Raw genomic sequence first — 14,614 nt, forward strand, 5'->3', positions numbered from 1 at the left:
CTGCAAATGTAAGAAATAGCCAGCGATGCGGAGTCTGGAGGAAGGAAGGAGACGTAATACACTGTATGAATTGCTTAGGAGCAGATGATAAAGTATCTGGCTGGAAGCAGCCGCCATAGAACGGAGAAGGGATGGATGAAACAAACAGTAAAGGTGAGACGCAGCTGGTGGAGACCATGACAAATGGAGGCAATATATAGATGAGCAGAGGCCGGGAGACGCAGTGGGAGTACGACAACTGAATGTGTTCACATCAGCCAAAAATAAACTCCCACGTGTGGCGCGGAAATGTTCTGAGTGTGACAATGACTCAAAGTCAAGAGGATGAGACACGACAGGAACGCTGCGAGAAATCAAGCTTCCAGCACAACCAAACCACCCTATATGTACTGTAACCCCACAAGTTACATCTGCCCCACCTGCAGTGCACATGGTTTTGTCCATTTGAGAAGGAAATTGCCTTCATGAGTGAACCAGAATAAGGGCCTGTATCTCCGAGTTCCTGGTACAGTGTATGCTCTTAGCCAATTGCATGTTCTCACTTCTGAACTGCAGAGCTTACAATCTACAACGGAAAGAAACAATAGAGAAAAAAAAACAAAGAGGGTTTACTTACGGGATGCGGTGGACTTGCTGCAAGTAAAAAGGTCGACAGTCATTCGGTTGACCACTATTGGTTGACAGGGCAAAGGTTGACACACCAAATCATGTGTTTCATGATTTTTAAATTAAAAATAAAACTTGCTCATACTTTACCAACCCAGTGGAAATGGAGGGGGATATAGTGTTCCAAGCGCAGCAAGGCACTATGTGAGGGGACGCGGTACACTTATACATGTTGACATAGGCACCACAAAAATGTAAAAAAAACCTCGGTACTTATGTATTATCTGGGCTCCCATGTTAAATGCACCCCATTTTTTCATACCCCTACTATCCAACTACGCATGGAGTTGATTTTATATAGTGTGGCGAGCGCAGCGAGGGGACACGGTCTCATAAGAAAAATGGGAGCCCAGATATTACATAAGTGCCAAACCTCATGTCGACCTTTTTTTCACGTCCACATTTTCTTTGCCAACCTTTTGCTTGTGTCTGCCTTTTGCTTATGTCCACCAAATGTGTGTCAACCTTTTTGGTGTGTGGACTTTTGACCTGTCAACCAATAGTGGTGGCGAACTGTTTATGGTCTACAAGCCGACCCATCCCCCTTCCGTAAGTGGTGGTCAGTGGATCTACGGTGATGTCTGATCAAAGTCTTCTGTGAGGTTAGTTTTAGGCAGGTAGAGAGTTCCTGCGGTAAGGAGCAACTACAGAGAACAGTGGAGTAGGAAGAGAATGGGCGAGTGGGCTCCACAGATAAATGGGCAGATTATAGATTGCGCTGAGAGAGGTAGAGAAGCTAAAACGGGGCGCACGGTATAGAAGTTTATGCAATGTCAATAAGACGCACAAGCAGCTTCTGCTGATTAATACAATACTTAGCATACCTGTATTCTGTGTGCGGATGCAGCTGTATCGCCTATGCTACAGTGTTTGGCCACTGACACTCCAAAGGCTTGCGACATCTCCCCCGGTACTTGTGTATTTTGGCGGCGCCCCCGATGTCCGTCGTACGACGAACAGATCGCATCGCATCGCATGCCATGCACCCGATGGCATGCGATGCGATGCGACGCGATTTTGACCCCCTATACGACCAAAAATCGTATAAGCACCCTAAAGGGTGCTTTTGAGCACCCAAATGGGTGCTTACAATGTTAAATGCACCCCCACGCCACCCCCCACTATAAACGTGAACCCGAAGCGTGGCGAGCGCAGCGAGGCCGCGAGGGGCGGCGGTACGCGTCCTACGACCTTTTCATACCCCCACTATCCACGTCGGCGTGGAGTTGAGAATAGAATAGTGTGGCGAGCGCAGCGAGCCACCGAGCCCGAAGCGCGGCGAGCGCAGCGAGCCCCGCGAGGGGACGCGGATACCTTCACAGTTATACGCGTCCCCTCGCGGGCTTCACAGGTGTCCGTGGCGACGCGGACACCTGTGAAGCCCGCGAGGGGACGCGTTTACCTGTGAAGGTATCCGCGTGCGCTCGCTGCGCTTCGGGCTCGTATTCTATTCTCAACTCCACGCCGACGTGGATAGTGGGGGTATGAAAAGGTCGTAGGACGCGTACCGCCGCCCCTCGCGGGCTCGCTGCGCTCGCCACGCTTCGGGTTCACGTTTATAGTGGGGGGTGGCGTGGGGGTGCATTTAACATTGTAAGCACCCATTTGGGTGCTTAACATTGTATAAGCACCCATTAGGGTGCTTATACAATGTTTAATCGCATCGCATCGTATGCATCGTATGCCATGTACAATGGCATACAATTTCAAAATTGTATGCCATCGTGCACTATCGTACGATATCGCGTCGCATCGCATACCATCGTATGTGTTATGGTATGCGATGCGATGGGCGCCGCCAAAATACACAAGTACCTCTCCCCCTATCTATTTTCATATACAGGCAGATGTGATAAAGTGAAGAGAGATAAAGTACCAGTCAATCAGCTGCTTTCATTTTTTTTTTTTTCATTTTTCACACGCAGCCTGTAGCATGGCAGTTTGTAGCTGCCTGGCTGCTACTTTATCTCTCTCTCCACTTTAAGGCTTAGTATATTTCCCCCACACTAAGAAACTGGCCTCTTTGGTGTATCCAGCTGCAAGAACGGCAGCCATTTTGTGGTCCAGAACAGTTCACTGACTGACTGGTAATCCTGTCATAGAACAAAGGCACAAAATGGCTGACACAACATTAATATTATTTGCAGATTATCAAATCTGTAGGAACAGGGGACACCTCTATTATTTCCTTCAGCCCACAACATGGCTGCATGTTCTGTGTGCGCTCTGCAGACTCGTTCTCGTCTGCTCCCCCCACCCGAGGAGAACGGCACCGTCCTCTGCCTGTGGCAACAATGTGCAGCATTAAGCATGTATATAGGGAATAAGTAAATGTATATATCTTCCAACAGCTACTGTATGCCTGTTATATGTATGTAAAATATTGCAGGCGTTTCCATAGCAACCAGATCTGGTGCCGCATGGGGCCAGCTCGCTGATCTTCCGTATACTTATTCCTCTTCCCTGGCAAATCTGTTTTATATGTGATTATTGATCCCAAATCAATGTCACTTAAATGTTCACAACATGATATTATTTTCTTACACACAAACATATATTTGCTTTTTATCCCCGCAGATTGGTGTATATGAGACAGCTGCAGTATAACAACACCACAAGATGGAAGACCATCGTGTCTATGGGATTATATTATTATTTATAACCTTCATTTATAGGGCGCCACAGGTGGTCAGCAGCGCCGTACAGAGGGCAAACCAATATACAAGTAACAAAGAGCACTACAACTCTCAGCACAAACACTGATGCAAAGGGTACAATGAAAATATTCGGCGTACGTGGAAACTGTTCCCATTAGCGTGGGCGATAATGGGTCTAGGTTGGCCAAAATAGCAAAGGAGTAGTCTGGGGCCAGAGAGGCTAAGGAGGAGGTGAGGTGAGCCGCTGGTGTGTAAGAGAAGTAGGTAAGGAGGGAGGAGGGCCCTGCTCGTTGATTTTACAATCTAACAGGATGATATATATAAATAATACAATTTCTAGCATTGAACAATTACTAATGCCAGCTTGTATGTCTATAAAATACAGTAACTCTGCAGAGGCATGCCAGCGCCATTCAGACTAATGTCAGAAGACCACTAGGTGCTGGTATCAGACATTTTTCTGTCAGATTTTTTCCACAGTGCAGCTGTTAAGCTGAGCATACACTTATGCGACTTCTCCCCTGGAGCCACCCCCCAGGACCTTACAGGGGATGGCAGGAGCGCAATGCGATATATCGTATGTGGGCATCCCTTTCGCATATGATATATATCGTATGAGTTCCCAGGCTATTCTATCCAACAAATCACTTCTGAAGCCAATGCGACCGTCCCGGATTGCATGTGAATCGCCCTCATTTATGGGCACACAGCACTCAGTAGGTGCAGGGTAGGGGGGTTTCCAGAGGACCTGTAATGTGTCTTGTGTTATACGTCATGCTACACTAAGTATTGCATAATAATCCAACTATAACATATCTCTATGCGCATGTGAATCTGACACACTGAGGAGTACATTTACTAAAGTTTCTAAAATGTAAAAGAGGAGATGTTGCCCATAGCAACCAAACAACTCAAAAATCACTGTACGTATTTTATATATTTATTTCAATAATAAATGTGGCTCTTACAGCAACCCTGATATCTCTGTACATTGTTATTTAAGACGTTATTGCTACAGCACAGGATTACCACTAGGTGGTGCTGCAGTCACAAGACAGAATCCAGGCCCTGCTGCTTGTAATCTGTGCATTGCCCTCACATACTGTATACTGTGTGCATTTACTGCTTTCAGACCTCAAACGCAGGGTCGCACCAGGACTTTGAAACGGTTCAGTCCTGGTGCGACCTTGCATGTGCGGTCTGTTTCAGATTCATTGGCGAATTGCTAATATTGCCGGTTCACTGACGTCATGTGGGGAAGCGTCGGAGCATCATCGGGGGGGGGGGGGGGGGGGGGGATGGGAGGGGGCGGGGAAGAAGGCAGCACTTAGAGCTGGCGCTGACTCCTCCATAGTGTGAGCGGGAAACGGGTCGATCAACCCGTTTAATCAGCTCACACTGCACAGCAACATGGCGACAAACCGGTGAGAACCCTTCGTATTGCCGTGTTGCTGCCGGTTAGCTGTAACCAGTAACCACTTTAACATCACACCAATTACCGGGTCGAACCAGCATGAAACCGCTAAGTAGGTACAATGTGAAAGGGGTTACTAGGAAGGAAGCACTGGCAGTCCTGAGAGAGGGCTCAGTCTTTTTTCTAAATGTCCTCATTTTCACCTGTTCCTCCTTGTTCTCCCATCCCCATTCTCATAAAATTACTGAATCAGGCCCAATTGGGGGGGGGGGCAGATTACTAAGAAGTGAGTTCTATTTCAGTCGGAATGTTGCTACATATAGAGCAGCTCTCATCAGAGAACGGAAATGTGGTGTGCGTGCGTAGGAGACGCTCGCATGACCCATTCCCGGCAATGGACACGCTAGCATACGGGAGGCTGGCAATGTGCCAGCCACACTGAGAAAGGCTGCATCTGTATGGGCAACCAATCAGATCCTGTCTATTATCTTCTTTACGGTGCTTAACAAATAAAAAGTAGATTCTGATTGGTTGCCATAACATCCCATGTGAAACAGAACTCCCATCCTAAAAAAATACCCCTAATGTGCATTTTTTTTTAATGTCTGTAAAGCGCCTAAAATTATTATTATTACTACCTATTATAAGCATTAAATGCTGTTACTTATTTGGTTGATAATCGAGTCAGCACCAAGCATCCCATTAGATTACAATGCGGCCTTAGAAAATGGCGGCATCCGAAATGTTAAACCAGTGTCGGTGGATCAGCACGTAACAAAAAAAAGCGTTATTACATTGTCCTTAAACATTGTGGTGAAAACAGCCTGCTGGCGGGTGGTGGATGGCGCGGGCGGGTAACACGGTCACAGGGAACCATGTACGGGTGTGTAATTACACAAGGTGCGCTCCACGCAGTGGACCAGAAAGCAGCTGGGTTATCCCTGATTTATATTTCTAGACTCCTTGTCGATAAAGCTAATGACATTGACCATGAGGCCAAACTTCCCCACCCCACCCACCCCACCCCACACGATACCCAGCTGGCTGCCCCCCAGACCTCATGAACCAAAACCCCTTCCGTATATGCTCTCAAATCAGCCATGGGAAGCGTCTGATTGATAGCACCGGGAAATTTCCACCAGGGCTGTGAACTTTGTCACGGAAGAACTGCAATTCTGCTTTTCTCTTTATTTATCACAAGCCAATGAGAGGTTGCCTTAAATTTCGCTGCCTTGGTAACGTACCAATTCCACGAGTCATCGGAGCAGATGTCACAGGAGTCAGGGGGACTGGGGAGCATGGCTTACGTTATGGAGAAGAAGAGGCACCCGGGAGGGTTCGACTGATGTCAAAATCAGTACAGGCCGGAAGGGTTATATAAAGCGAAGATCTGTTCTCTGCAGGAAGCTTCTATCATTTTATTTTTATATATATATATTTTCTTTTTTTCCATTCTCACTTTTATTTTGACCTAAAAAAAAAAAATATATATATATATATATATATCTAGCGATATACTGTACGTGTTTCAAGTCGCTCCCTGCGCAGGGAGAAAATCAAATGAAAGCTGTTATCTTGTAAGGGGGACGGAGGCGCCTTTTCATATGATAAAACTCAGCGCTTAACTTTGCAGAAGTTTAAAGGCGCCTGGTATCCCCGGGTAGCGAATCTCCAAATGCCAACTTGGCAGCGGAAAAGGATTATTATAAGATGAGAGAGACGGTGCCGTATAATGTGACACGTGATTCTCTGCAAGCAAACGAGACTGCAAGCACTGTACATGGAAAGCACCGTTAGCATTTGCCACAAAATGGCTGCGCACAGATGGTTAAATCGAAATCACTGAGGTATTAATTAATGCTGGATACACATTGAGCGATGTCTCATTAACAATATGCAGATTACTGATATCCTTAACGATGTATGCTGTTAACGAGCCCCATCCGTCATCTGTACATGCAGCTCGATGTTGACTAACGCCAATGGTGCATATACGGAGTGGGGGTCCAGGTCACGTCGCTGAACGATATAGCTCGGTGTGTAAGCTCAATATCGTTCGCTGCAACTGGCTCTGCATGCATCAAGCTTGCGTCACCTGTGCTCAAGCATGGATATCCTTAAAACCAGGACAATTAGGGCATCTTGGAGACTCAGTTTGGCAACGCCTGCCCTAACTTTGAAGGATGACAAAGTGGAGAGCGATAAAGGGGTGGAGAGCAATAAAGGGGTCTATGTACTAAGCCGGTGGTGTCAAACGCATGGCCCTCCTGCTATTGTGGAACTACACATCCCAGCATGCCCTGCCACAGATTTGATATAATGGATTGCTAAAACTGTGGCAGGACATCTTGGACGTGTAGTTCCACAGCAGCTGGCGGGCCATGAGTTTGACACCACTGTACTAAGCTATGGAGAGAGATAAAGTGCACGAGATAAGGTACCAACCAATCAGCCCCTAACTGCCATTTTACAAACATAACCTGTAACATGGCAGTTAAGAGCTGATGACATCACCTGGCGTCTTCATCCCGGCGGAAATATAAGTCAGCCTCAACTCACTTATATTTACGAAGGCAGGGGAAAGCATTCAATGGTATTTGGCGGGGCGACGTCACACGGATTCGCAGCTTACCGAGTCAATCAGAATGACCCCCTTTCGCGCTCTCCATACGCCCCGATTGAGACACACAGGGGCAGCAACAGTCCTATGTAACCAATGCACAAATGGTTTGCTTTGTAGACACATATGTTGTGATGCATTACTGTGGAGGGCCGCGGTACATTTGGCACTATAGCAGCCCCTATAGAAACAGGGGCTGCTACTGCGGCGGGGCACAGCCCTAATTAATGCTGCTGCCGTTATGTGCCAGATGCGGGAGGGGGGGGGCTGATCCCTATCGCAGCTAGGTACAGGGTAAGTGATTTCTGCAGACTCCTTCCAGCTCATTTGGAATGCCCTCAGCTGTTTCTATCCATAATTAAAACGTATCCTATAAATATTTCAACCTTAAAACTTCCTCGTCGCGGAGTTAACATGCTCGCATTGTTTTATTATTTCTTACATTTGTCCAGAAAAGCTTTTTAAGTGCATTATGGCGATCGCCTGGCCTGCCATTCAGATCAGACGTTCTACTGGAGACAAAATAGGTAAAAGCTTTCTGTATAGAGGAGAGAACAACAGAATAATGCATTTGGAGCGCGCGGCAAACAATAGGGCCCAGTGTCTGCTGGTCTCCAGCCGGGGGGGGAGCTGCTGACATAAGAGCTTGCTGGCCATTGTGAGGTAAATATTCGGCGTATGCTGGTGCTAAGTAAACACATGCTAATAATAATCACAATAATAATCTTAAATATTTCAACATTTCTTTCTGTGGCGTAACTACTAAAAAACTTTCTGGCACCCCCATACTACCTGCTCGTTGGCGGGGGGGGGGGGGGGGGGGGGGGGGTGCTATTCACACCTGCTCCCTTCATACTATTGAAAATGTCTTTCCCAAAATGGCTGCCTTCCTTAATAGAGGTATCCTCTGCGGCCATTTTGCTTTATTTTAAAACTGTGGCTGCAGTTGGGAGTCCCCCCTCTTAGTTGCTAGCCTGTGGTAAATAGACGCTGTGCGCATGTCTATCCCCGCAGCCAGAGGGGCTGGGGGCATGGCTAGAGGCTCACATAGCCTCTGGGTCATGCCACCACAGCGTCAGAATGGGGGACGTGGCCTCGCAGAACATCACAATTATAGACCACGCCCCTCTCTGGCAAGCCACGCCCCCTAATTCCGGGCACGCACCTTTGTCCCTCCTCGGCATGACGAAAAGTTAGGAGGTATGCTGTAACCTTGGAGAGAGATAAAATACCAGCCAATCGGCTCCTAACGCCAAGTTACAGGCTTTGTTTGAAAAATGGCAGTTAAGAGCTGATCGGAAAGAACTTTATATCTCACCACTTTATCACTCTCCAATGCTTAGTACACCTGACCCTTTATGTCTATCGCTCTCCTACCATATATAAATATACCTCTATCTCTCTCCAATTTTATCTTGCTTCAAAATTTCACACATACAACGTAAGAATTTTGTCAAGTCAGGAAAACAACACTACTGAAACACACAAGCGGTAATGACCGCTGCACCTGGCTTCTTTGCATAGCAGCGGTACATATTTTGTGTTCTCAGCCAATGAGAACACCCCTTAGAATTGCAACAGGAAGCAGTCACAGCACCACTGCACAAAAGTGGCGGCTGGTCAATGTCCCAGGAGAATCATTGGCTGCAGTCTTATGAACACAAGCTCAGCCCAGGAATGGCACCTCGGCAATGGTAGCGAGTAGCTCATGTAGTAAAAGACATTGTACTGCATCCCAGGCCCATTATTGTGGCATTAAGTTAGTGTGACCACTACCACACAGACGTGGTCAATGCCACGTGGGCGTGTACCCCCCCCCCCCCCCCCCCCGCTACTACAAAAACCTCTGTCTCTCCAAATCTGTGAAAGCATAAACATTGCACCATTTTGTCAGGAAAACAGAAATACAAGTTTAATACTTATGATTGATGGCGAATGTGTGGCCTGCTTGACACCACAATGCTGTCATGATGATCGGCCTATTTCTTATGTGGTGGCCTGGAGCTGCAGTCCCATCCTCCCCATTGTTAATCTGCTGTGATTACCAGCTGAAGCAATGCTTTACCTGCACTGTACTTTCCCCCTGTACTAATGCAGAACAACCACTAGAGGGCAGTATGTCAGCAAGTCACAGTCAGGTGCCGCATTTTGTAACACAAAATCTAAACATCAATTTACAGCCCTACAGTTTTTTCCTCCCTATAATAAAAAGCCACCGCATTATGGGGTGATTTATTTGTTATAATTACTAGCCCATAAAATACCGAACAAATCATAATGATTAAAGCTAAAGAGGCAGAGAGACTATAGAACCGGCTGATGCGGGCTGCTGACAATCTGCACAACGCTCTGCTGTCATGTCGCAGGTCGCGGGGTGAGAGATGCGATCAGTAATCAGCCACTGCGCACAGTGGGGGTTATTCTGGTGGTCAGGCACCGCTGAGAACTTCCCAGTGCTGCGTGTCTTTTTATGCCCGCCGCTCGCATTGCCGCCCGCCCCCCATTCGCAGGGCGAATTCGCCCACACGGCTGTGAATGGATGTTTTGCATCGGGGGGGGCAAGACCCACGCAATTCGATGGTCGCCTCTCAGGTGTATTAGATTTGAGTGTGTCCTGTACAAGACAGGGCGGCCAGCTGACATCCCATAATGTCAGCTGCCCACCCCCAACACCCGCGTCATCGGGGCATTACCATGGGAACGCCCATGAAATGCTGGGCGCATCCCCCGGCCCGCTGCCTCATGCCCGCCGCACTGTTGAGTGCGAGTGCCCGGCGAACACTATTCACCGTGGCTGCTCGCACACAGCGCATGTACATGAGCAGAAATGCGCAAAGGAAAAACATTGCGCTCCCGGATTCGCATGAACCAGAATAAGGTCCACTGTGTATCTGATACAATGTATAATCTGGGTGCAAGATACATTCCGCAGGGACATGTACTCCTACATATGCTGGTGACTGACTATTACCCTCCAAATATGCTACATTTATAATATACATATATATCTGTGTGTGGCCGGCTGATGTTGCCCTCCAGCAGAGTCACCTGTCAATCAAGCAGGGACGTATCTAGAAATCTCGGGATGTCGGCATTCTCAGACGATAATAAATGCGCATTTATTATCTTCTGAGAGTTCCGCCATCCCGAGATTTATATATAAATCGTCAAGAATGAAGCGGCACTCCAGGACTTATTTAAATAAAGAACTTTAAGGTGCCCATACACTAGTAAGATTTATCTTCAGATCTGACTGGTTGGAACAAAAACATGGTTATGGATGAGTGACAGTTTGTCAGGTTTCCAGCATTTCCAAGCAAATGGTCAACTGTCATTTGCTCTCATCCATAACCAGGTTTTTGTTCCAACCAGCCAGATCTGAAGATAAATCTGCGTGTGTATGGCCACCTTAAAATCTTTATTCATGCAATTCAAGCTCCCTCTCTCCATATCCAGCAAGTTTGAAACTGAGCAGTGTCCCTGCAAAACTTGCTTTCACTTTCTGTTATGAGATCTTTTAGCCTACAAAGGAGTCATTTGGTATTTTGAGTGGCTTCTAGTGGTCACTGGTGGTACTTCAACTCATAGAGGTGAGGAGTAGCTAGCTATATATATATATATATATATATATATATATATATATATATATATACACACACATATATACATACCTCCCAACAGTGAAATCAGCGCTGACGGGACCTTTCAAATCGCTTCATTAATACAAGGCCATGCCCCCCATTTTGCCACTGCTACCCCTCTGCCTGCGGGAATTCACCGCTGCCCAGGGGGTGGCAGTGGGGACTCCAAACTGCCCCCCACCGCGGGACACTGCTGGCCCCGGGCGGGACACGGGAATGTCCCCAAAAAAGAGACGTTTCTGCGGAAAGCGAGACAGTTGAGAGAGAGGTATATATTTATCTCATATATTTAGCTACATGTGTCAATCATTCTGGGAGTGTGTCTATAACGCTGGGCGGAGTCAAGGCTCAATCAGAGCCTCTTTAACTCTGCCCACACACAGTCCCAGAATAACAGACAGGACTCCATGCAGCAGCTTCCTACAAACTAGCCTGCAGTGGCCGGGGATCCATTTGCACTTCCTGCAGGCAGATAAATTACTGTGCGGAGGTTGCTCCTACCCTATCTGCAGCTGGGGACACTTACAATCAGAGTCCCGCTGCCACTTCCCGCAGAGAACCGACCCCGCCTGCCCCCTCCTTCAGTGTCCTCATCATGCTGCCGGGGAACTTGGTATGGCTTTTGAACACATAGATGCCAGAGCTGCCCTGTCCCTACAATCCCCCTATGCTCAGCAAGTCCCATCCCCCCCCCTCTCTCCCACCACCGCTAAACAGCTTACCCGGGTACAGATGGGGCATTCGCGCAGGAAGCGGATCTTTTGGACGGATCCGATAAACGAGTGAGTGAGCCGCCGATCCCAAACAGGTGATCCGTCATTCTTTCAGTTTCATTTTCCATTACAATGCATATGCCTGATCTCAGCACTGCCACCTGTGGCAGCTGAGATGTACTGACTCTGGAGACTGAGTACAGTGCTGTGACTGCAAGTGAAAGAAACAATCACAAGGCTGCTGCTACTAGGGATGGCCATCGGTGCAGACGCCATCGATGGTTGCAATTGATGGCGATTCTGCACCCAGCCATTGATCAGTGTTTTACTCGGTCATGTATGTTCTTATTTGTTCAGCTCACTGTTTAAAAAAAAAAAAAAGACTGTCGCTTTTACCGTTTACGCCAATAAAAGATTGTACAACAAATTATGCTTCGTTATTATCCAATTACCCCATTTTTAAAAGTCAGTCGATGATTCGTCTAAAAGATCCGGATCTTCGCACAGATTGGTCGCTCGCTCCCAGCTCTTTTTAGTGACCCATTCTGCCCATCTCTATTCCTGGCCATGTATATCACCAAGCAAGTCCCCGCCCAAAACCAACCGTCCCTGTCACCGACCACCCCGCTGCCGCTGAAAAGCTGACCCGGCCAGGTATGTGTGTATGTGTGTCCAAAACAAGTCCCCACCCAGACCTGACTGTCCCAGTCACCCCCCACTCCCGTCTCCCACCGCTGCTAAACACCTACCCCACCCAGGTATATCACTGAGCAAGTCCCCGCCCAGAACCCCCCATCCCTGTCACCACCCACCCCACACCCCTCTCCCGCCACCACTAAACACCTGTGTCCGGAGAAAGTCGCCGCACAAACCCGGCTGTCCCAATCACGCACCACACCGCTCCCATCTCCCACCACCACTAAACACCCACAGCTCCTACACCACCTGTATTCCCCCCCCCCCCCTGCACAAACCATATTTCACGCAATAACTGCTTTCCCCGGTTAAGGGGGCGGAGCCCCTTAAAACGGTGAGAAGAGCGCCCGCAGGGTGAGATGAATCACCTAGTATATATATATATATATATACACACATACACATGCCCATCAATCAGACTCTTGTCATCTTCTCATCACTTGGCTCCATGTCCCGCCGCCAGGGCGGGGGGGGGGGGGGGTGTTGGAGGGATATGCGGGCTCCAGGGGCAGGGGTAGACTCTCTCACCTGCTCCCAGGTGCTTTCCTCGGCTCCAGCGGGACACTTCCTGTTCCTGTTGCTGCTCCTCCTGGCTCCTGCAGCTTATTACCGCCCTCCAGTGGCTGGCGCCCTAGGCAAATGCCTAAAGCTGCCTAGTGGTGGCGCTGGCCCTGCCCGCCGCTCATACACTGGTGATTATTTCCCCCATGTCCGTCTGTCCTGTTATTATCGCTGCAGTTTGCCACCCACCCCCTTATTATCACACCCCTGCGCCCATCCCTTCTACAGAACCACAGATTGGTAATGCTATGACAGCCAATTAACAACTTCCACATGCTAGAAACTTTCTATATTGAAATTTTGACCTTTTCGGGGGAACGGATGCATTTTGCAGTGAAGCATTCTGGGTATATGGGTTTGGTAAAGCGGCCTATGGAATTATTATTACTGTATGATAGCCACAAACAGAGAAAAGTACAGAGGGAAGCGCTATAGTGGAATGCGCTTTACACACTTGGGGGTCCACACCAGCGGTTCCAAACTGGGGTATGTGTACCCCCTGGGGGTACGCTGCAGACCGGTTGGGGGTACTTGAAAATAATATTAGTAATGGTGGAAAAAGAGGAAGAAGTCTCCCAATGGCGGAAGAAGTCTCCTGTTGCCGTGGAGACGAACTACTTTGCGTCACTTCTGGTTCCACTTTAGGCGCCATCAGCGTCCGAGCAGTAACCCGCTGCCAGCTACCGGCGCTGCCCTCAGACATCAGCGAATGTCTGCACCACAATGACACGGGGAGACAGGACACAGCCAGCGGCCAGACACAGAGGGACCGATTCATGACCGCGTGTTCGGATTGTTTGGTCGACAAGCATTAGGTCGACATGGTTCTAGGTTGACATGGGTCAGGGTCAACATGGGTCTAGGTCAACAGGTCAATAGGTCGACACAAGCAATAAGTCCACAGGGTCTAGGTTGACATGTTTTTTTTTCACTGTTTTTTTTTACATGAATGTTGACACAGTCGACATGGCCACAGTTTCCAATTCACAGCTTTGCTCGCCACGCTTCAGGCTATTTTACTCTCCCACCACGCCCTAGTGGATGGTAGGGCATGAAATACCGTCTGTCGGCACATGTTTACAAAAAAAACCTGTGAAAAACCCCATGTCGACCTTTTGACTGTCGACCTAGACCCTGTTGTCCTATTGTTTGTGTCGCACCTAATAACCTGTCGACCTATCCCCATGTCGACCTATCCCCATGTCGACCTAACGGTGTTGATCCAATGCTTGTCGACCAGCTTGCTGTAGACCCAATGACCGTATCCCCTGACTGCACACTACTCCTGACCTATTCTGGAACCCACTATATATATATATATATACACAGTATATCCACACTCCAGAACCTGGGGCAGCCTTTCATAGAAATATGGCAGCATGTAGCTGATTCCTCATCTCAGCAATCACTTTTACACGAGGTTCCTTTTAGCATCACCCGTTGAGAACAATCCATGTAATAACAATGAGTAGTAAGCAGCGAGTCTGCCTTCCATGGCATGCTTCACCCTCTGCCGCATAGGAATCCTCATCTGCGAGCCGTTGTCCGGGCACAATACACAGTAGACTTCCCCGATCTGTGGTGCCAGCTGCCTAATGTCCCGGCTACAATTGGATTTAGACGCATATAATTACACTGTACTTTTC

At 48.1% G+C, this 14,614-nt stretch overlaps 1 protein-coding gene across 2 annotated transcripts in view; it reads right to left on the bottom strand.

The window, feature by feature from the left end:
• The window catches only part of MSRA (methionine sulfoxide reductase A), a 213,735-nt gene that overhangs the window by 61,978 nt on the left and 137,143 nt on the right, over window positions 1–14,614 (bottom strand). The window lies entirely within an intron of this gene.

Source organism: Crinia signifera, chromosome 3 (assembly GCF_055691185.1).
Source record: "Crinia signifera chromosome 3, ASM5569118v1, whole genome shotgun sequence".
Taxonomy (NCBI): Eukaryota; Metazoa; Chordata; class Amphibia; order Anura; family Myobatrachidae; genus Crinia; species Crinia signifera.